At 41.3% G+C, this 14,121-nt stretch overlaps 1 protein-coding gene across 3 annotated transcripts in view; it reads left to right on the top strand.

The window, feature by feature from the left end:
• Window positions 1–14,121, top strand: part of myo16 (myosin XVI) — a 136,539-nt gene that overhangs the window by 2,007 nt on the left and 120,411 nt on the right. Inside the window, exon 1 of one of the 3 annotated variants that reach the window (XM_031295233.2) lies at window positions 5,904–6,128. The exons of the other annotated variants lie outside the window; for them this stretch is intronic. The gene's annotated coding sequence lies outside the window, so the exon portion shown is untranslated. Of the gene's footprint in view, window positions 1–5,903; window positions 6,129–14,121 lie in introns of those variants that run through there. 3 annotated transcript variants of the gene reach the window in all.

Here is a 14,121-nt window from a genome sequence, read left to right as displayed (position 1 = left end):
AACTCTGCCTGTGTCACCCCACAAAACTCTGCTATTGTTTCACAGGAGCTCACAGATGGCCTCATTCAGATGGCTGAGTGCTGTTTGTGTCTGAGAGAGAGAGAGAATGTGTGTATGTGTGTTAAAGTTGTTGGTGTTAGGCCCTTGGGACGATATGATGCAAAGGTGTAACTGTTTAACACTGTTTTAAAAAAACCAATCATGGTAAACTGATGTACAAGGAGGAGGACCAGCGTGTGTGTGTGTGTGTGTGTGTGTGTGTGTGTGTGTGTGTGTGTGTGTGTGTGTGTACACCCATCTGTCCTCCTTCTCAGCCAGATTGTGGGCCTCTGTGTATGGCAGCGTTGCATCGAAGTATTGCTCTCTTAAAAAAACAAAAAGCCATTTTCAGGCAGTTGCCTTCTGTCTTGTCGTTCTTCTTTCTTATGTCTCTTATTTGGAACATGGCAAAGCGAGCTGCACTGGGTGTAGCCAGCAAGAGGCTAAAGTCATGAAGCTGTAGTCTGTCGGTCTGCGTCAGACCGCAACCCAGTCCCCTGTGCTGTGGTCAGCTGTTGAGCCACATGGTCTCAAGACTTAGTCACCACCCTCCCTGATAATTATGGGTTGATTTATGAGCTAAAGAGGATGATGATGATGATGATGATGATGATAAAGAGCAGAAGGAGGAGAAGGCTGGGGAGAATAGGATGGCTGTGCAAAGACTTGTCACTGCAAGAAAGCTTTTTTTTTTATGGATCTGCTGCTGTCAAAGCTCCCCCCCCTACTGTTTTACTCATGTAAAACAGTCCACCGGTGTTGCTAATGCTGAGGCCCGTGGCTTTGGCAAGATTTAAATGACACCTTTTATGCATTATTAAGGGGAATAGGCCTACTTGTTCGCACAGAGTTCTGTAAGGAAGTGTGGCATGGTCGTAAAAGTCACAGCTGCATGAAATTCAGAGAGGAAAAACTAGAAATGACAGCCACTACCTGTTACCTGAAAATTTTCTGTCTGATCAGTCAAGTCAATCTGGTGAACACTAACACCTCTAACTCTGGGCCTGTTGGTCAAAAGCCTTTGTTTACATTTTTATTATGTCTTCTTAGATGGGACTGGCTGGTTACCACGCTTACTGGATTTCCTTTGCAGCGCCTCTGAAGGACAGAAAAAAGCACATGCATACACACACATGCATACACTGAGTAGATAGATGCATTTCATGTGCCTGACCTCAGAAGGCAGACAGCTGACTGGGCAGACAGATGGGGGGTGGGTGATGGGATTAAGGGGGTTACCGTTCATCTGGGGAAGCCATAGATTAGTTTCACCCTCAAATCTGATTAGTGCAAATTGTAATCCACACCAATATGTGCTATTTATAATTGGCAAACTATGACCTGAGAGATGAGATGTCTGTCATATATGACTGGAAATGGGCAGTATCTAATGCATCAACTTTAATGTTGACTGATCCCATAGGTTATTTTTTTAATAAGGATTGTTTAGTCTATATTATCAAAAAGACTCATAAATAAAGCATTGTGCACTGATTATATATACAGTAATAAGCATAATAAGCATTGCACTTCTCTAACATTGTTGGAGTCACAATGGACAGTTTAAAAAAATAATCAAAATCCATGCAGCAGAAACAGAGATATTGTCTTTCTGATTCCACACATTCCATTTGTCAAAAACTAGTGCCTATATTACCCAAACCACATTACAACTCGACTATCAACATTTCAGCCAGATATTCAGGTGTGTTTGCTAGTAGTAGGTAATGTAGCGTCGCTAGCCTGAAGACTAGTTACTGACATCACTTGAGGCAATTTCGATTTTGCGCATGTCCTTCTAGAGCCCATAACATTTTTTCCCCATATGCAGTCGTACTTCACAGGATGACACATGCAAAACTGGTGGAATTGCCCTTTTTAACAAACTATGTAGAAAATATTTGGTCATTTTAAATTATTTTATTAAATTTAAGCAAAAATTCATGAGTTAATCTTCTGTTGATTGACTTAATATGTTTTTTTAAAGAGTCAAACTCCTGAAAGTGTAGAAGTAAAATAAACAGGAAGCGTAATCCATAACCCTTGTAATTGGCATTTTTTGTCTTCCTATATATCTCAGGTGACCGCATGAGTTGAAAAATGATCCTGAGATGAAGATGAAATCCCAGACTATTCTTATACAGTAAGGGAGGCCCATGGGACTGGGCAGTTGGCAGGCTCAAACGGCAGCTAATGACAGGTGGTAGGAAGCACTGCTGGCAGCAGCAGCAGCAGCAACAACGTGTTATCTGGGCGTGGAACACTTCCAGCAGGCTAAGATTAAATCCAAACCTTTGGTCTGAGATTTTCCCCCATCTGATGAAAGAATGTCATCAAAGCAGAGCAGTCTGCATGGATCCAATACTAAACAGGTGCACTGGTTGACCAAGCCCTATATGTTGATAGTCTTTGTCAGAGGAGGTGAAGGCTGTACCCCATGTGACGTCATCTTTCTATAGAAGACTTCCGCATATTACTGCAGGCTTGCTGCTGCTTGCATGTGACTGGAGTCCTTGCAGACTTTGTTCCCCTTCCAGGGCTATTATTGGACACCGTGTCAATAAGGAACATCTAAGTCAGGGTCAGTGTCTGGGCTTGCCAGGATTTGCTTCTGCTACATTTGTGTGTGTGTGTGTGTGTATGTGCATGCAAACATGTATGGCTTCTTACCTGTTTGTACCCTGAATTGGAATGTGAGAGCTGTATTTAATGTGAAATTGAGGTAGAGCAAACGGAGAGAAAAAAACCTCATATGTACAGGTACTTAATTTTGTGCATAGGATTGGGAGCTGAAATTATTTGATTGTGTGACATGGCAAGGATGGTGACGGGAAGATAGTAAAGGTCTTTCTCAGAAAGAAGTGCGAGGGAAGAGTGTAGCTCGTGAAGCAGCTGGTTCGCTCCCCTCCCTGGAAGGTATATGAGGGCAAGTGCATGAAATGTAACTGCTTTACTGCTCCCATCACTATCAAGCTTCTAACACACACACACACACACACACACACACACACACACACACACACACACACACACACACACACACACACACACATAAATGCACATGCGCACATGGACCCTCCCTTGCACACAAACAATTGTCCACCTACCAGTTTCTGCTGCCTGCAGCTAGAGAGTGTATATTAGAGAGCTGAATATGAGCCCAGCTGCAGAGCCATGCAAATGATTTGAACAGGACTGGTTAAGCATTCCCTTTTTAAAAAAAACACTGCTTTGATCTATCCAAGAAGCCGTGGGGGGGGGCGGTGTTTATGCTGAGATGAAAGATAAGGTCTGGCTGTGATGTTTGTGTGCTTGATTTCAAACCTGTCATCTCTCAGATTCAACCCTAATCAAATTGGGTCAATACTTAATGGAGCATGATGCCTCCTCTCTTACAATGCTATGATACACTGCCACCTGCTATCATGCTAATCTCCTATGGATCCGTGTCAAACCAACCATTGTCGAAAACTAAGGCATTGAGAGAGTTGGAGGATGTGTTGATGAAAGAGCGAGCCAAGAAGTAGAGTGTGTGAGAAGAAGACTAACATACAGCATAGCTGGATTGACGGTGGAACATAGTGATGGAAAAGAGAGAGGAATCAATGTGAAGGGTAATAGAGGAAGAGAAGGTATGAAGGATGGGGCGATAGAGGACTGTCAGTCTCGTTTTTGTTGTATTCTCTGCTCATTTCTGTGAGTGCAGATAAGAGCTCTGAAGAGAGGGATAATGTCTAGGTAAAGCAAAATCTCAGACCATACTGTGGAGGCAATTGCTTTGGCTTTAGATTACAGGTCCCCCCTTAGATATGTGCGTGTATGTGTGTGTCTGTGTGATTTGAAACACTAGTCTGGTAATTTCATGCCCCTAATGTACCTCAATTCAGAGATGTAATGCACACTCATCACTGAACCTCTCCCACCTCTCTTTCTGTGTTCTTACTTTGTCTCCAGTTTCCACCTCCATTCATCCTTCTTACATTTGCCAACTAACCCTAATTCCAGAGTAGGGGGAGTTTAGCTTAACTAAGTCACTGTAACACAGGGCTCATAAGTAGATAAGTGTAAGAAAGTTTTGTTAAATCAAGGTTATGGCTGACTGTCATAGTAAATGGGACCTGGCGTTGCAGCCCAGCTAGCGTCACTAGTCTGACTCTTGGCATTACTGCAAAGTCAGGGTTCGTGCCAGGACAATTCTTAAAGATTAAGGAGCTTTACGACAGACCTAGTATGTTGAGTATTAGCCCTCCCACACAGTCACAAACAGACTGAAGAGAGGAACATTTTGCTTCTAGTTGTGTGTTGAGTCTGGCCAGTTATGTAACCTATTAAAACCATGAATTCATTACATTAATTAAATTAGCCCATTTTGGTTGTATGTGTGTTCATCAGTGCTGAAGATAGTCGCGCAGTGCACTGGGCGAGAACAGAAAAATGTGGAATCAAATTCCTGCAAGGAAAACGGACTTTAACGCAGAAGGAGCATGCATTCAAATCAAGACTTCCATGTGACCTTACACAATGTCAGAATACATCAGTGAAGAGTGGAAGTAAACTTATGATTTACTACACATGGAAATAAGGCTGAGAAGCAAAAATGTGTTAATGCATTGGTGGTTGGGTAAAACCCCCATTAATTATGTGAGAAATAACGGAGAGATTAAGAATGATGAGTGAGGGATCGATGCAGACAGATGGAGAGATTTTCCAGTAGGAAAGCACAGGAAGCTAATTAAAAGCCAGGTGATGTGTTAAGAGATGTGACAGAGAGGAGAACCCTATCTTTTCCAGAAATACCCCTCTCTCTCTTTCTCTCTTTAGGCTTCTTCATTTACTTGGTAATTTCTTGATTACCTCTGCTTCTGTGTCCTATGTCCCACTCCAGACCATATTCTCCTCACTCAGTGACTGTCTGACAAGTAGGTGTTTTGATTTTTTTTACCCTTATGTGTCTTCCTTTTCCCATTTTTGTCCTTCCCCTCTTCGTCCGGGTGGTTGAATGCCTTTCGGCAGGCTCTCTCAGTCCTGCTGGTGAAGATGAAGGGAGGTGCAGAAGGGAGATTTAAAATATGAAAACAGCAGGGTGGCGATTGGTAGGAGTGCTGGGTGAAATGGTTTAAGTGAGGCAGTGATGAACATCTGAAGCCTGTGGAGGTTGGGAAGAGAGGGCTTGCTGGGAAAATAAATGTGGACTGGAGAAGTGGGCGGCTAATAATTGAATAAAGGAGGTGGCTTCAGGTGGAGGTGTGTATAAGTGTGTGTGTGTGATTTGTCTCTCAGTGACCAGATTTTCCTCCCCCTTTTTCCAAGGTCAACACGGGGATTATTAGCAGAGAAGCACCGTAGTAATTATGATGGTGGTCATTAATTATTCATCACCTCACACTACACTGCTGGGCTAAGTGTTTGTGTGTATGTGCGTCTGAGTGTGAGTTACAGACATACACATCTGTGCATCAGCATTTAGACTCCGCAATATGTTGTTTTTCTGTGTGTCTGTGTGCAAATGAGACAGCTGGCTCACGTCTAAACAAGAGATTTCCAGGCACACCTATTCAGGCTCTGTTGCGTCTCCCTTCCAGTTCTCTTTGTCTGACAGTTCTGTCTTTATGGGCAGCCTTGACAAAAGTATCCCTGTTTGACCACAAACTCTTCAGGGCATGTTCGCAACATGAGGTGAATCTAGGCGTCTCCCCTTTTTGTGTTTTGTACCCTCCTACTCGTTTTTTACACCAGCGATGTGATAGTAGAGAATAGGGGGGTGGGTGCGTGTGAGGATGGGGGTGTAACTGTACCCCCTCAGATGGAGTAGGTGGGCTGGGTTCACTGGGGTCTGGAGAGGGGGAGGGACGTAGAAAGAGGGAGAGAGAAAGACAGATGTAAAAGAATGAACAGCTCCAAGCGGCAGAGTTGCCATGACTACGGGGGAAACGGATGAATGAATGACATCACAGTGGCAGGGAGGTGAGAGAGTGTGAAATTGATTTGGTGGCGGAGCACGGGGAGGCGGCTCGCGTTGGGTTTTCGTCGGGTAGACACATTTCTCTCTCCTCCGTACCCTGGTGTCTCCTGTGGACGGGCTCTCACTGGTAAGGCTCCGCTTTTCATCTCATCAGAGTGAAAGCTGATTTTGAGGATGATCGCAAGTGTGATTTTTACTCTGATAACTGCTTTAGGGTCTTGACAACATGTGAAACGGACTGTGTGTGTGTGTGTGTGTGTGTGTGTGTGTGCATTGAAGTCATGTGGTGTTCCCGGCATGGGAATGAAAGGAAAGGCAGATGTGCCATGCAGTTGTCGGGGGTCTAAATATACCATGAGATGCTTAGTGTGGAAGAATGTTTGTGTTTCTGGCTGGGAATGAACAGCTGATTGAGATATCTATGCTATCAGTGAGATATCAGTGCTATGAGATATCCTCGCGTTAACGTGGATTAGTGTCTGCTTATAGGTTGTCACACTTTAGGGCTGTTGGCGCACTATCTTGTATTGATGTTGTTGTCAAACAACTTGGTGTGCTGATGCCCCTCTCCACAGGGAGATCAAAGCACATGTCCAGTCACTGAACAGCACCCTTGGAGTGCTAACGAACACTTCAGCAGAGAACCTGGCTCCTCTGAATACTTAAAGGTTGGTCTAACTTTGCAGAGCACCACCCTGCTGCGAGTTCATGGGCAAAGCCCGTGCTATTTATCTGGCTGTGTGCTTAATTGTGGAGGTGACCTGCTTTGACCCATGAGCTGAACAGCCAGAGTTGAAGGGTAGGGACTAGAGGTCACAGCTAAGCCAATCAGAATCCTTAACTCAGTGTCTTTTCTCTTTGGCCAGCATCCAGAATGGGGGAACAGATTACATTTGGGATCAAAGGATAAAAAATTTAGGCTAGATTCGGAAGGCATAATCCATTACTATCAACTGGTCTGCAGATCTGTTGGAATCAGAAACCGTTTTATTGCCAAGTAAGTTTTCAGATACAGTACATGGAATTTGCTTGTAGTGTTTTGGTGCATAGACAAGAAACATACATATAGGACAGAAAAAAGACAACAAAAATAGTAAAAGATACTGTTTAAAAAAGATGTTCAATGTAACTGTTTAAAATGAAAGAACTGCAGGAATGTGCAAATATTCTCACCCCGTCTCACAGTGTGGAGGTGATGTTGGGTTGTCACTACTAGCCACTACCATTAAGGGCACACTGTTGTTGAGCAGAGCATTCAAGCTCTAAGGACACTGTACTGCAGGCAATCTAGTATTATGGCCTTCTGTGTCAGGCATGTGTGAACAGTGCTGGTTCAAAGGAGAATATGTAAAGACATACATTTACATTTAAATTTGCATCATTTAGCTGCCGTTTCTAACTAGACTATCCCTCTTCTATTCAGAAAACCTGAGCAGCCAAGTACAAAGATGGCCATGGCAATGCCTGTAACACATTTACCTGTATGCTTATGGCTGATAAATGTTGGCTTTAAGGCAAAATGTTTAGTTTAGTTAGTTGTTGCTATGTGAAAGAGGAAAAGTCAACTTAATGTGCTTCAAACTTTAGTTCCCACGTCCACATTGTGGAAGTTAAGTGAAAACTGAGGAAAAATGTCCCCGGCAGGTGTTGGAAACTGCATTGTAGGTATGGGTCACTGTTTTTGCGTGTGTGCATAGTTCTTGTTTACATACACATCAGGCAAACTGTTTGGCTCGTTGTCAAGTGAGGAGAAATCAGGCTGGACGTTAAAATGCTCCAGTACAAAGTAAAGCAATGCTGGCATGTCTTTTTAAATCAGTCTAAAAGCTTTCTGAGTGAATGGCTGTGAGTCTGCCAGCTTTTTGGATGGCATGGTTGGGGGCACAAGTGGGTCAGTAGCGTAGAGCGACGCCAGCTCTGATCGCTTTGTCTCCACTCCGAGAACAGAACTGCCCCGTAGCGAAACGCAGGTCACTCTACCTAGGTTTACTTTTTACTGTTGTAAATAAATAATCTGAAGCCGAATCTAAGCCACTCCACTCTGGTACTGCATCCATTTTTATATGAGTTGAGTTTTATTCTTAATCTTTCAGTTCCCTATGTGCCCCTCTTCGCTATTCATGACGAGGAAGCGTTTCAACTAGGTTGCTTAGCGACATGATGATTTGTGTTTACACCATAAAGTCATCTTATGTGTATGCATGTTTTTGTGAGCGTTCGTTAGTGTGTTTGCAGTCAGCCCTTCCTCCTTGTGGTGTCAGCTGGTTGGCAACGCTGTGGTCCGATATGGTGACTGGAGCTGTACACAAACACTCTGACATTTAAACATGCCCACATGCACAGACTGTGTGGAGGGTTTTGGCATGTACTGTAGGTCTACCCTATGAGTTACACAGAGATGTATTATATGTTAAAACTGTTTCATCAGTAACCTTCATTTTACTGTTTGTACTTGTTGAAAAGAAATGTTCGAACAGAGGGCAGGAAGTGAAACAGCGAGACTATCCAGTCAATTTACCAAAACACCCCCCCAAATATTGTATACTGTATGCCTCCTTTACAACATCACGGACGAGGGGAGATTCATCTTGGAGGTGGAAAAACCTAATAGACACCACAGATCATTTTTTAAGGACAACGCCAGAAAAGAGAAGGCATGGAGTTTAATTACAGGAGTGCTTGGAGTGGAAGTTAGATACTAGCTTGATAAACACGGGATTGTTCTGTAAAGTACTTGTAAAGATAATAAAAATCTGTGACTCGGGCAGCAAGACGCTCCACTTCTGAGACGCTCCTGGTGTGGTATGGCGCGTGGCGGAGGACGGAACACAACCGGAACGCAGCACAGTGGAGAAGAGTTAGACTTGTAATCTCTAACTGCTCACCACTGGAAAACCTCCATAGTGTGAATGCCGTTGTTAGAATCTATATTAGAATTTGGGATGGGAATTGTAATGTAATATTTTTTTTACTGTTTAGTTGTGAGAGATTGAGAGAGACAAAACTTACCTCCCCTTGTTTCAATGCAGTTCTGTACTAAAGCAGAAAAATATCTTAAACATTGAGCAGATTTCCACTTCTTCAGAGACAGGTTTTTTTTCAGTCTCCCCATTCCCCCTCCTCTGCACAGCTGCTTTCTAAAATCAGTTAAGAAATCACGGAGTCATGGAACATTAGATTATGAAAAATGATAAATGACTGTGCTGTTTTCTAGACTTGTACAAAAATGTTGCCTTAAACAAATGTCACTTTTTAATATTTTATCGGCTTGATGCTGCTCTTCTCGGTTGTTGAGATGCGAAAATGTTAACAGGAATGCATTAAAGTGAGTTTGCGAAAGTTAGTTTCTGAGACTGTTGGGGCAGGACATTACAATTTCTCTCACTGTCACTCTTTGCTTTTAACGATGTGTCTCCACTCTTTCTGTGTACTTTCCTGTTTGTGGTTTATCAAGACTTTGTCTCTTTTCCAGTAGGCTGCAGAATGGCTTTAATGACTATTAAAGCCAGATGGGAGAACTTGCAAATCGTGGGGATTACAGCGGGATAGGAAGCTCTTTGTTTTGCACGTTGGTTTTTGTCAGAACTTCACCAAGTCTAGCTACAAACTAGACCTTTTTGCCAGAGGAAACATACCAATCTTGTTTAATCCCACTTCTAGATCCATAGCCAATAATCGTTGAATATCTACATAAATCTGAACACTTCATTTCATGTAGAATGTCCTGTGTATTTCAAAGAAGTCACAATTTGCATATGACAAGACAGTGCTAAAGAGTTGTCTTTATATTATTACATTGGTAATTGTGTAGTCTTTTTCTTCCTACTCTCTCCTTACTTTCTACCGTTTTGCATCACTTTATATTGTTCCTTAGGCAAGTAAAGTGTCTTGAGAAAAGAACAAATGGCTGGTTGTGTATAAATGAAAATGTTTAGGTGTGTGTGTGTGTGTGAACACTTGCTCACATACGCAGCAGGTTTTTAGAGAACATTGCTGCTTGAATTTGAGCAGCTGTGAGCGTAGCATGATAACATAAGCAGAGCGCTGATGTGGGTTAGGCGTTAGACCCAACTGTGCATGCGTCTGTTAGCTCACTGTGAGTCACTAATACAGTGTGTGTCAGGCAGTGGTCATGGTTTTCACTCTTAGTCAGCCGAGAACAGAACATGGCAACTTAACAGGAGGAGGACGCCACCTCTGTGCCAAGTGCTGCTTTATTGGGGAGCTTCTCACATGCAAGACTGTGCTGCTCTTTTGTTTGTCTGGTTATTGATTGCCTCTCGCTGAAGCTTGCAGCCATCCATTATGTTTCCATGTTGTCCATTGTTCCAGCTGCTTGGAGCTGGGAGCTAGGGGAGAGGGTAGTAAAGGAGAGACAAAGGCAGAAAGGGTGAGGGATTTTGGGGTTGACGAGTGGAGGGGAGGTGGTTTAGAGGGAGAAACTGAAACATAATTATAATCAGAAGTGTGAGGGGAGAGAAACTGGCTCATGAGTTATTAATTGTGAAAGCTCTCCTCTGTGTCTCTATGCCTTGGTCCTATACTAATTTACTTAATTTGTCTATCATTGTTCTGACTCTGACAGATTTTTCACTTTACTCCCCCTTGCTCACAATTCCATCATGTCCTTTTCTTTCTCCCTGCAGCTAGCAGTGATAATGAGCTGAATCAGTCCGCCACTGTTCCATTTGTAGTAATATACCGACTGGAAGATACTACAGATGTTACTTTGTTGTTGTATGTTGTTGTATGTTGTTTTGATACTCTGTGCTACAGATACATTTCTGTTGGTTAAATACCCAGCCTCTGACTGTTAGACAAAGTGTACCTGCACAAAATCCCATCGTGACAATGCAGCAATAGCATTCACCAGTATCACTTGTTCGCCCTTTGTTTTTTACAAGGATGCCACTCTTACCTTTATTTGTCCACCATTTATCTATCATATTTTACCACTAATGCATTTAATGTGTTTTCCGCTAATGGCACTGACTCAACACTGTGACGGACTGAGCTGTAGCTGGAGAGTAAAAATGACTCCAGACGGATGAATGTTGCTTTATTTCCTCTCTGGATGAATAAGTAGGCAGTTGTATGTTATCCATAAGAACTTTATAAACTAATATTGTGTCAAGGCTCGTTGCTATAAGTTGTGAGTCTGTTTGCCTCTGAATGGTCATAAACTTCTATATGGATTTGCACACGGTACATAAACCTCTTTTTAAATCAGTGGAGGTTCTCTGTGCTCTGCAGCATTATACAGGAGAGCATTTAAATCCTCCCCTTGCAGGCAACGATCCACCTTGGTGTTGACCGATATAGCTGCTGCTAGGCTATTTACTAGTATTATGAATATTAAATAGTAATCCCTGCTGTTCAGTTTAAACCTGGACTGAGCTGCTGTTTTGGAGAAAAATGGTTGGATTACAATATAATCCATCCTTAAGGGTGAAACCCAGATTATAAATATATTTCACACATGCACACAAAAGTCTGTGCACTTAAAAATAACTAAATTTGTAATTTTATTTTAACTAATTCAGCAATTTTTGATTAACTAGTGCAGTGCCCGTTCAAAAAGTGCCTGTTTGGAACCATTGGCCATTGCTTGGCCTGTGGTATTGCTTTCTTCAGAACCATTGTACCCCAAAATGACTTACTACTTACAGTATATATATATGAAAGACTTTTTGTTTTAACTAGAGCTGGGCGATATGGAAAAAATCAAATATCACAATATTTTTGACCAAATACATCAATGTTGATATTGCGGCAATTTTATAGGGTTGGCTATTGGTGCTTTCGCAAAATATTAACACAATGAGAGTTTTGATAAATAATCAACAATAATGTGGATAATATGACAAATAATAAAACAGCTAGTAAGTCTGGTTGAAAATGACATCACTTTACTGTAATGCAGCCTCAGACTACACTTGTGTCATATCACAATATTACGATATCCATAATTTAGGACGATATCTAGTCTCATATATCAATGTCGATATAATATCGATATATTGCTCAGCCCTAGTTTTAACTACATTTTAGTGTTGTCTTTTTCATCAACTATCTTGCATGTTGATATCGCCACAGTCAGCATTTAATAATTATTAGTAATAATAATTTATGTATTATTATTATTATTATTATTATTATTATTATTATTATGACTAATAAGTCTTTTAAGTCTGAAAATACGTTTAAAAAAATAATTGGGTCTGAGGTGACTCACAACATTAAGTTTGATACCATATGCAACAGTGGTGTAATGATTCAGTGCAATGCCTGAGATTGTGCTTTACAGTTCCATTTCCAATTAGTTGAAACCTAATAAATATAGAAAATCTCATGTAAAGAAATAAACACTGGACCATTTCAGAGTGTTTCGTTAGTAGCATAATTAGGCCTAACAAAACAACCATGCAATTAGCAATGTAAAAATAAAACCAAATGAAGTGACAAAAACACAAGCTGTCACCACAGCTTAACAACCACAGCACTGTATATTATAGCAGATTGTATACAATACACATAGTAAATCATAAAATTAACTGTGTAATTAAAGGAGAATCATGTGAGGAACAACATGATACTATATACAGTTGTGTTGTGCCCCCATAATCAATGTAATAAATGTAAATACTGCTGGAAAATAGCTGCAGGACAATCAAATTACTTTGACCATGCAGGTACTGTATAGAGGAGAGGGGTTTAGGTAGAGACTGAAGGAGGCAAAGTAGATAACATAATCTAAATAGAAATGCACTGGATTAACCTGAATGGTGGTGTGTGTGTGTGTGTGAGAGAGAAAGAGAGAGAGAGATTCTCATTAAAAAGAGACCGTAATCACAGAGTCTTGTGGTCCATTGGGACTTGAGGGATTCTTGTTTCTGGTAAATGCACTGTGCTTGCTTCCTCAAAAAGCACATGTGCCAGATAGTACACAAGGTATTTATTTGCATGGCAACATCGAGCAATCCATAATACATGCAAATAGTATTCAAAATTTTAGATTTGTCTGGTAAAATAAATAAATATTTATTTGTGTAAATATATCACATTTGATGAATAATTAATCCAAAGAGATCTCTTTTCATATATAATGCATCACCCCCAAACTTTCCATGTGCCTTTGGCTTTGCCGTAATTGGGAACATTTCCTGCATCAGACATCCCTCATTATTAGCGTCAGTGAAAGTATGCACAGACTCTGGGGTGGTAGCCATAAAAATCATAGTGGTGACACAGTCGTAGTATTGACTGTCACCTGATGGTGATCATGGCAGAATGACAGTTGTGTCAAAGAGAATGAAATGTCATCTACTGTGGGACAAAAGCTGTTATGAGTTTGTATTTGCTTTTTTAGAAGCAGGGAGGCACAATCCTCACACATTTGCTACAGTACGACCATTGACATCATTAATTCTGATACTATACAAACATGCACACATGTACATTGTTGCACACATTTATATGTTGAAATAAATGTATTTAACAAAAAGTTACACCATTAATTGCTGCATTTTTTTTGTTCTAAATTTAAATCTCTCTATTGTCTTCACTGTATCTGCACTCTCTGTGTACCTCCCTGCTTAGGTGCTTGACCTAATTGTAGCAAATTATTAGGACGAGACTCCAACCTCTTATCCCGTTGCTGTTACACCAGAGATGATCTCTATAAACAGCTATCTGCATATAAATGCAGAATCTGTAGGCAACAGGGGAAGATTTTGGTATCAATTTCGGTTTGTACTTTGTTTGTAGTCTGAGTAGTAATATAATATATATCCTTTTTTTTGCCAAGTACATTTTTACGTATATGAGTAATGTATCATCTGCATTTAAACCATCCTAAATATTTAGGATCAGTGGGCAGCCAGGGTCTGGGGACCAACTCCAGTTGTAATCCCAGTACCTTCGTAAAAGGCAATAGCAGGATTTACCTAACATGCATGTCTTTATGGTGAAAGGAAACCGGAGCATCTAGACGAAACCTAGGCCAACGTTGGGAGAACATGCAAACCCAATATTCAGCAGTGCCAGTACTTGCTCTGAGGCAGCAGTGCTAACCACTAAGCCAATATTTTTTTAACAAATTATGTTTGAGCGGGCTTTGG

Source organism: Sander lucioperca, chromosome 8 (genome assembly GCF_008315115.2).
Source record: "Sander lucioperca isolate FBNREF2018 chromosome 8, SLUC_FBN_1.2, whole genome shotgun sequence".
NCBI lineage: Eukaryota > Metazoa > Chordata > Actinopteri > Perciformes > Percidae > Sander > Sander lucioperca.
This window is presented reverse-complemented; position numbering and strand designations above follow the sequence as displayed.